The 8,584-nt window shown below is 42.9% G+C and overlaps 2 non-coding genes across 2 annotated transcripts; both read right to left on the reverse strand.

Annotated features, from left to right (window-relative positions):
* Window positions 1–816: 816 nt before the first annotated feature.
* Window positions 817–971, reverse strand: LOC124428900. The gene has a single exon (XR_006943323.1). It is a non-coding gene; the product is annotated as a 5.8S ribosomal RNA (ribosomal RNA).
* Window positions 972–2,056: 1,085 nt separating this feature from the next.
* LOC124428908 lies at window positions 2,057–3,973 on the reverse strand. The gene has a single exon (XR_006943330.1). It is a non-coding gene; the product is annotated as a small subunit ribosomal RNA (ribosomal RNA).
* Between the last annotated feature and the right edge of the window lie 4,611 nt (window positions 3,974–8,584).

An 8,584-nucleotide genomic window follows, 5' to 3' on the forward strand; every position in this document is an offset into this window, starting at 1 on the left:
ATGTGCGGAACGAAAAAAAAATTCGAACGAAGAAAGGTCGTGTAAGGCAAAAAAAATGCCTCCGTTCGAGGACGCAACAAACTCTATAAAAAAACAATTCAAAATTCGATGCCACGGCCATAGGAGTGCTCGAGCGCAAAGGCACATAACCGACGACGCGATGTCGTCGCGAAAGAGCCAATGTTTTAATTCGATTGCTCGGCACACCTCGTCGCACGAACCTCACATAATTTTTGTTCGAATCGTGTCACGCAACGGTAGACGTTCGTCCGAAAGTCTCTCTCTCCACCCAGGATATAATATTAAGTTCGAATCCGGGGGAAAGGAGGCACACTTCGTGGACAAAACGAACCACCGGGTGCACGAATCCTTTTCGAAGGAGGCGGCGACCGCGAGCGAGAGATCCGGATATAATGTATGTTCGAACGTGTAATAATATTTTACTTTATTACACCGTAAGGGCTCGGATGACTTTGAGATCGCTTTCTTTTTATATGTTCGAAAATATATATGTTCAACGTAGCGACTCTTTGCTGTCCAGGCGCCCTTTTCGACCGAATCTCTCCCTCTTCAATGTTCGAAGACCAACGGCAGAGTTGTGCGTCATTTTACACACCTCTCTTCTCTTTCGTTCTGCTCATACAGTTCGAGAAATTTTTTTCTCTCTCTCTCTTTCCGTATTTTCTACCATTCGTTTAAGGTGACGTCGACGACCCAACGGAGTTTCCCTCCGTCTCTTGTCAACGAGCAACCCAATATTCGCTCTACGTCGCAGACAACAAAGTCTGCGAGCGCAAGCAGTATCTTGTATTTAAACGACCCTCAGCCAGGCGTGGTCCGGGAATTGTATCCGTGGACCGCAATGTGCGTTCGAAATGTCGATGTTCATGTGTCCTGCAGTTCACAAGTTGACGCGCAATTAGCTGCGTTCTTCATCGACCCACGAGCCAAGTGATCCACCGTTCAGGGTAATCGTATATATTTGTACGTGTTAATGCGTACATAATTTTTCCATGTCTGATAAACTCGGCGATAACCAAGCTTAGTCGCGCGGAGCAAAAGCACCGACGCGGACCGCCACCGCTACGACGATCGGGCGCATCGCCCCCGTCCATCGAGAGTTACGGCAAGGAGGAATCGTCGACTTTGAAAGTCGAGAGAAGTTTGCGTTCGAACCGGGCGTAAGTGTCTTTGAATTAATTAACAAAAAATAAAACAATAAACCATCGACGTGTCGGCGTCAACGTGCACGCTACACGAATATACACGTCTTTCACCTGGTCGAAAAGTACGCTGCCGGACACGCGCTGTGCGTTCGCACACGTCGTGATTCGCCAGGCTTAGGTTGCACCGGTTTAATATAATTGCGACGACTCCGAGCGAGAAAAGCGCACTCGGTCCACGGTCATACACACACGATAGACGACGATGGGGACGACGACAGTATCAGACACAGATTCTCTATCTGGGGCTCCACGGGCAACCCCTTTTTTCCTCTGTGTCGTCTTTCATGTTCGATGCCACGTCCCACACCGTTTCTCTACCGGTGATAGTCCTATGACCCGATACGCGTATCCAGTCTCTCTCCGCCGGATACGCCGGACATATATTATTGGACACAATTCGAAGAGTGCCTCTCGCTTATGTTCGAAGAGCCCGTATTCGGGGCTAGCGACGACCAGGGACTTACCCGACGCTCTTCGCCGATTCGCCGGAAGGCTGACCACGTATTGGTTCTCCGATCTCCACAACCGCGAACGCCTTAACGCGCGAGTCGACTCGCGGCACCGATCGGGCGCCAACGAGCACGATAATCGCGCAGCGCTGTTGGAGGTACGAGTCGGAGGAACACGGTCCGCGGCCATGTATCCGTTTAACGAATCAGTTTAACGAACGCCTCGACCCTAAGGATATGTGCGTCGCTCGACGATGCTCCGGCTCTATGAAGCACCGTCACCCCTTTTATCGTACATTGTTTGTTTGTTTGTTTGTTTGTTTCACACATATTATATATGTGCGCACTCTCGTTGCTTCTTTGAGCAACTTTTTTATACGTTAATGATCCTTCCGCAGGTTCACCTACGGAAACCTTGTTACGACTTTTACTTCCTCTAAATGATCAAGTTTGGTCATCTTCCCGGCAACATCGGCAGTGCCGAGACACTGCCGCGCACCAGTCCGAAGACCTCACTAAATCATTCAATCGGTAGTAGCGACGGGCGGTGTGTACAAAGGGCAGGGACGTAATCAACGCGAGCTTATGACTCGCGCTTACTGGGAATTCCTCGTTCATGGGGAATAATTGCAAGCCCCAATCCCTAGCACGAAGGAGGTTCAGCGGGTTACCCGGGCCTTTCGGCCAGGGAAAACACGTTGATTCCTTCAGTGTAGCGCGCGTGCGGCCCAGAACATCTAAGGGCATCACAGACCTGTTATTGCTCAATCTCGTGCGGCTAAAAGCCGCCTGTCCCTCTAAGAAGATTTGTTGGTACGTTGGTAGTAAAAACCGCTCGACCGAAGTCGAGGGCCTTCGAGATACCAGAATGTACGCCTATTTAGCAGGCTAGAGTCTCGTTCGTTATCGGAATTAACCAGACAAATCGCTCCACCAACTAAGAACGGCCATGCACCACCACCCACCGAATCAAGAAAGAGCTATCAATCTGTCAATCCTTCCGGTGTCCGGGCCTGGTGAGGTTTCCCGTGTTGAGTCAAATTAAGCCGCAGGCTCCACTCCTGGTGGTGCCCTTCCGTCAATTCCTTTAAGTTTCAGCTTTGCAACCATACTTCCCCCGGAACCCAAAAGCTTTGGTTTCCCGGAAGCTGCCCGCCGAGTCATCGGAGGAACTTCGGCGGATCGCTAGCTGGCATCGTTTATGGTTAGAACTAGGGCGGTATCTGATCGCCTTCGAACCTCTAACTTTCGTTCTTGATTAATGAAAACATTTTTGGCAAATGCTTTCGCTTCTGTCCGTCTTGCGACGATCCAAGAATTTCACCTCTAACGTCGCAATACGAATGCCCCCATCTGTCCCTATTAATCATTACCTCGGGGTTCCGAAAACCAACAAAATAGAACCGAGGTCCTATTCCATTATTCCATGCACACAGTATTCAGGCGAGGCTAGCCTGCTTTAAGCACTCTAATTTGTTCAAAGTAAACGTACCGGCCCATCTCGACACTCAGTGAAGAGCACCGCGATGGGATATTAGTTGGACCGCCCCGAAGAGCTAAGCCCACCGGTAGGACGTCCCACATCATGCCAGTAAACACCGCGAGCGGTGAACCGACAGTGTGAAACACAGATTCAACTACGAGCTTTTTAACCGCAACAACTTTAATATACGCTATTGGAGCTGGAATTACCGCGGCTGCTGGCACCAGACTTGCCCTCCAATGGATCCTCGTTAAAGGATTTAAAGTGTACTCATTCCGATTACGGGGCCTCGGATGAGTCCCGTATCGTTATTTTTCGTCACTACCTCCCCGTGCCGGGAGTGGGTAATTTGCGCGCCTGCTGCCTTCCTTGGATGTGGTAGCCGTTTCTCAGGCTCCCTCTCCGGAATCGAACCCTGATTCCCCGTTACCCGTTACAACCATGGTAGGCGCAGAACCTACCATCGACAGTTGATAAGGCAGACATTTGAAAGACTTGTCGCCGGTGCTAAGACCGTGCGATCAGCTCAAAGTTATTCAGAGTCATCAAAGTAAACGGTGGACGAATGTAAAACATACGCCACCGATTGGTTTTGATCTAATAAAAGCGTTCCTCCCATCTCTGGTCGGAACTCTGGTTTGCATGTATTAGCTCTAGAATTACCACAGTTATCCAAGTAAATGTGGGTACGATCTAAGAAACCATAACTGATTTAATGAGCCATTCGCGGTTTCACCTTAGCTCGGCATGCACTGAGACATGCATGGCTTAATCTTTGAGACAAGCATATGACTACTGGCAGGATCAACCAGGGAGCTCAAGAAGCTCTCCTTTTGAAAGAAGAGTAGACGACTTTCGCCGACTCTCTCTTTCACATTTTGTCGCCGACACGTATGCCGGACGACGATACTATCGCTTTTACATGTTTTACATGTATTAATAGAGATTGGGCTCCTTTTTATTATATATATATTATATGGCCTCAATTCTCATCCCGGACGTTTGACTGAATTATTATTGGAACGTCGGGATTTTATGCTGAAGACGGACAATTGTGGCGTAAACTGCGTAAAGTGAGTTTATACACCCCCGAAAAGTTTGCCTTCAGCGGTTCAAACGATTCGGTATGCGGAGTTCGGATCTGATGGCTCTTTTCAGCGCAGAGACTACAGAAAGATTTTCTCTCGTCTCCGCTAAAATTATACAAAAATATTATTTTTGTCGCTCGGATTTTGGAGAGTTGATGCTCAGTAAGTAGCCGTGATTTTCTGCACACTTCTTTTATGACAGACAAACCAACGAACTAACCAACGCCGAAGCGCGTACCACATAAGGGCCATTCGGTCTGAGACACCGACCCGTGGTAATGCTGTGTGGATGTGTAATATATTCTTTTTCAAAGCACGTTTCGAGCAAGCCGAAACGTGCATACTCTTAAAGATACCGATTATGCGGCCGAGTGGTCGGCGACACACGGTGAAATACATGGAGTCTTATGGGAACGGGCTGGTCGATAAAAAGTCCAACCGGTTCCCGCCAAAAAACTTAGTCTCTGGAGCATCAAACGTATTAGTTTCCAATTATAAATTAAAAAAAAAGTATACCAGTTCAGTTCTGCCGAGTGAACGGCGACGGTAAATAAATTATTGCAAAAAAAAAAAAAGACAGAACTTAGTCTCTTGTACGATTCACCGCTACAGTTAGACTAATTCTACCCATTCGTATAGGTTTACAATAAGAAGACATTTCATAATTTTTTTCTAAGTGACCCATTCGTATAAGTTTCATATTCGTTATAATACTTACGAATAATTCTCTTAGTACTTAGAAAAAGAAATGTACTCTTAACGAAAGAAGAATCAATCTCGTTCGTTCATTCGTATAACATTTTCGAAACTTAGTCTCGAATCGTACATTTTGTACGAATCGTGCTTTTTGGTCGAAACGTGCATTTTGGGCGAATCGTGCAAGCCGACCTATATGCTCCCTTATATATACCGATTATGCGGCCGAGTGGTCGGCGACACGCGGTGAAATACATGGAGTCTTATGGGAATATAGTGCCGAACGAATCGACCAATCGATTCCCGTCAAAAAACATAGACTAAGTAGAGCGTCGTGTTAATCGTATAAGTTTCCAATAAACTTTGACATTGGAAAAAGTTTCACCGCCCCAGCTCGGTGAGACTTTCGACTATTTCTCCCATTCGTATAGGTTTACAATAAGAAGACATTTCGTAATTTTTTCTAAGTGACCCATTCGTATAAGTTTCATATTCGTTATAATACTTACGAATAATTCTCTTAGTACTTGGAAAAAGAAATGTACTCTTAACGACAGGAGAATCAATCTCGTTCGTTCATTCGTATAACATTTTCGAAACTTAGTCTCGAATCGTACATTTTGTACGAATCGTGCTTTTTGGTCGAAACGTGCATTTTGGGCGAATCGTGCAAGCCGACCTATATGCTCCCTTATATATACCGATTATGCGGCCGAGTGGTCGGCGACACGCGGTGAAATACATGGAGTCTTATGGGAATATAGTGCCGAACGAATCGACCAATCGATTCCCGTCAAAAAACATAGACTAAGTAGAGCGTCGTGTTAATCGTATAAGTTTCCAATAAACTTTGACATTGGAAAAAGTTTCACCGCCACAGCTCGGTGAGACTTTCGACTATTTCTCCCATTCGTATAGGTTTACAATAAGAAGACATTTCGTAATTTTTTTCTAAGTGACCCATTCGTATAAGTTTCATATTCGTTATAATACTTACGAATAATTCTCTTAGTACTTAGAAAAAGAAATGTACTCTTAACGAAAGAAGAATCAATCTCGTTCGTTCATTCGTATAACATTTTCGAAACTTAGTCTCGAATCGTACATTTTGTACGAATCGTGCTTTTTGGTCGAAACGTGCATTTTGGGCGAATCGTGCAAGCCGACCTATATGCTCCCTTATATATACCGATTATGCGGCCGAGTGGTCGGCGACACGCGGTGAAATACATGGAGTCTTATGGGAATATAGTGCCGAACGAATCGACCAATCGATTCCCGCCAAAAAACATAGACTAAGTAGAGCGTCGTGTTAATCGTATAAGTTTCCAATAAACTTTGGCATTGGAAAAAGTTTCACCGCCCCAGCTCGGTGAGACTTTCGACTATTTCTCCCATTCGTATAGGTTTACAATAAGAAGACATTTCGTAATTTTTTCTAAGTGACCCATTCGTATAAGTTTCATATTCGTTATAATACTTACGAATAATTCTCTTAGTACTTGGAAAAAGAAATGTACTCTTAACGACAGGAGAATCAATCTCGTTCGTTCATTCGTATAACATTTTCGAAACTTAGTCTCGAATCGTACATTTTGTACGAATCGTGCTTTTTGGTCGAAACGTGCATTTTGGGCGAATCGTGCAAGCCGACCTATATGCTCCCTTATATATACCGATTATGCGGCCGAGTGGTCGGCGACACGCGGTGAAATACATGGAGTCTTATGGGAATATAGTGCCGAACGAATCGACCAATCGATTCCCGTCAAAAAACATAGACTAAGTAGAGCGTCGTGTTAATCGTATAAGTTTCCAATAAACTTTGACATTGGAAAAAGTTTCACCGCCACAGCTCGGTGAGACTTTCGACTATTTCTCCCATTCGTATAGGTTTACAATAAGAAGACATTTCGTAATTTTTTTCTAAGTGACCCATTCGTATAAGTTTCATATTCGTTATAATACTTACGAATAATTCTCTTAGTACTTAGAAAAAGAAATGTACTCTTAACGAAAGAAGAATCAATCTCGTTCGTTCATTCGTATAACATTTTCGAAACTTAGTCTCGAATCGTACATTTTGTACGAATCGTGCTTTTTGGTCGAAACGTGCATTTTGGGCGAATCGTGCAAGCCGACCTATATGCTCCCTTATATATACCGATTATGCGGCCGAGTGGTCGGCGACACGCGGTGAAATACATGGAGTCTTATGGGAATATAGTGCCGAACGAATCGACCAATCGATTCCCGCCAAAAAACATAGACTAAGTAGAGCGTCGTGTTAATCGTATAAGTTTCCAATAAACTTTGGCATTGGAAAAAGTTTCACCGCCCCAGCTCGGTGAGACTTTCGACTATTTCTCCCATTCGTATAGGTTTACAATAAGAAGACATTTCGTAATTTTTTCTAAGTGACCCATTCGTATAAGTTTCATATTCGTTATAATACTTACGAATAATTCTCTTAGTACTTAGAAAAAGAAATGTACTCTTAACGACAGGAGAATCAATCGTTCGTTCATTCGTATAACATTTTCGAAACTTAGTCTCGAATCGTACATTATGTACGAATCGTGCGTTTTGGTCGAATCGTACATTTTGGTCGAAACGTGCATTTTGGGCGAATCATGCGTTTCGAAATAATCATGCACTTTGGGCGAATCGTGCATTTTGGTCGAATCGAGCATTTCGAACGATTCGCCAATTTTGGTCTTTTCGTGCAAGCCGAAACATACGTTCCCTTATATATACCGATTATGCGGCCGAGTGGTCGGCGACACACGGTGAAATACATGGAGTCTTATGGGAATAAAGTGCCAAACGAAAAGACCAATTTTTAAAAACTTTGTTTATTGAGCTCCTATACATTACTAAACGTTTCCTCACGTTTAAACACATTATTATTAACAAAAGTAACATAAAAAAAAATAAAAATTATAAATAATATTGCAAATTAAAAATATATTATTGGCAAAAAAACATTTGTTTTTGAAATCGATTTTTTTAATAAACCAAATAATTAATACGTATCTAATTAAGTAATCCTATGTTATAACATTGTCATTTTTAACATCCTTAATTAACAAATGGATAAAAAGTGTAGTTTTATAGATTTTTCAAAACAAATCGATGGATACGCTTTATTTAACGTTCCTTCGTCGATACAACATGCTTTTATTGTTAAAAATTTATTAATTTGCAATAACAATTGTTATTAACAAATAATCGACAAAAACGATATTTTCATTCTTCCGATCGACAATGTCAAATAAAAAAACGATATAGTGATGTATAACAAAGTTCCCATTTTACGCCTTAATTAACAAATGGATAAAAAGTAGAGTTTTATAGATTTTTTCAAAACAAATCGATGGATACGCTTTATTTAACGTTCCTTCGTCGATACAACACGCTTTTATTGTTAAAAATTTATTAATTTGCAATAACAATTGTTATTAACAAATAATCGACAAAAACGATATTTTCATTGTTCCGATCGATAATGTCAAATAAAAAAACGATATAGTGATGTATAACAAAGTTCTCGTTGAACGCCTTAATTAACAAATGGATAAAAAGTAGAGTTTTATAGATTTTTCAAAACAAATCGATGGATACGCTTATTTAACGTTCCTT

This window comes from Vespa crabro, chromosome 13 (genome assembly GCF_910589235.1).
Source record: "Vespa crabro chromosome 13, iyVesCrab1.2, whole genome shotgun sequence".
Taxonomy (NCBI): Eukaryota; Metazoa; Arthropoda; class Insecta; order Hymenoptera; family Vespidae; genus Vespa; species Vespa crabro.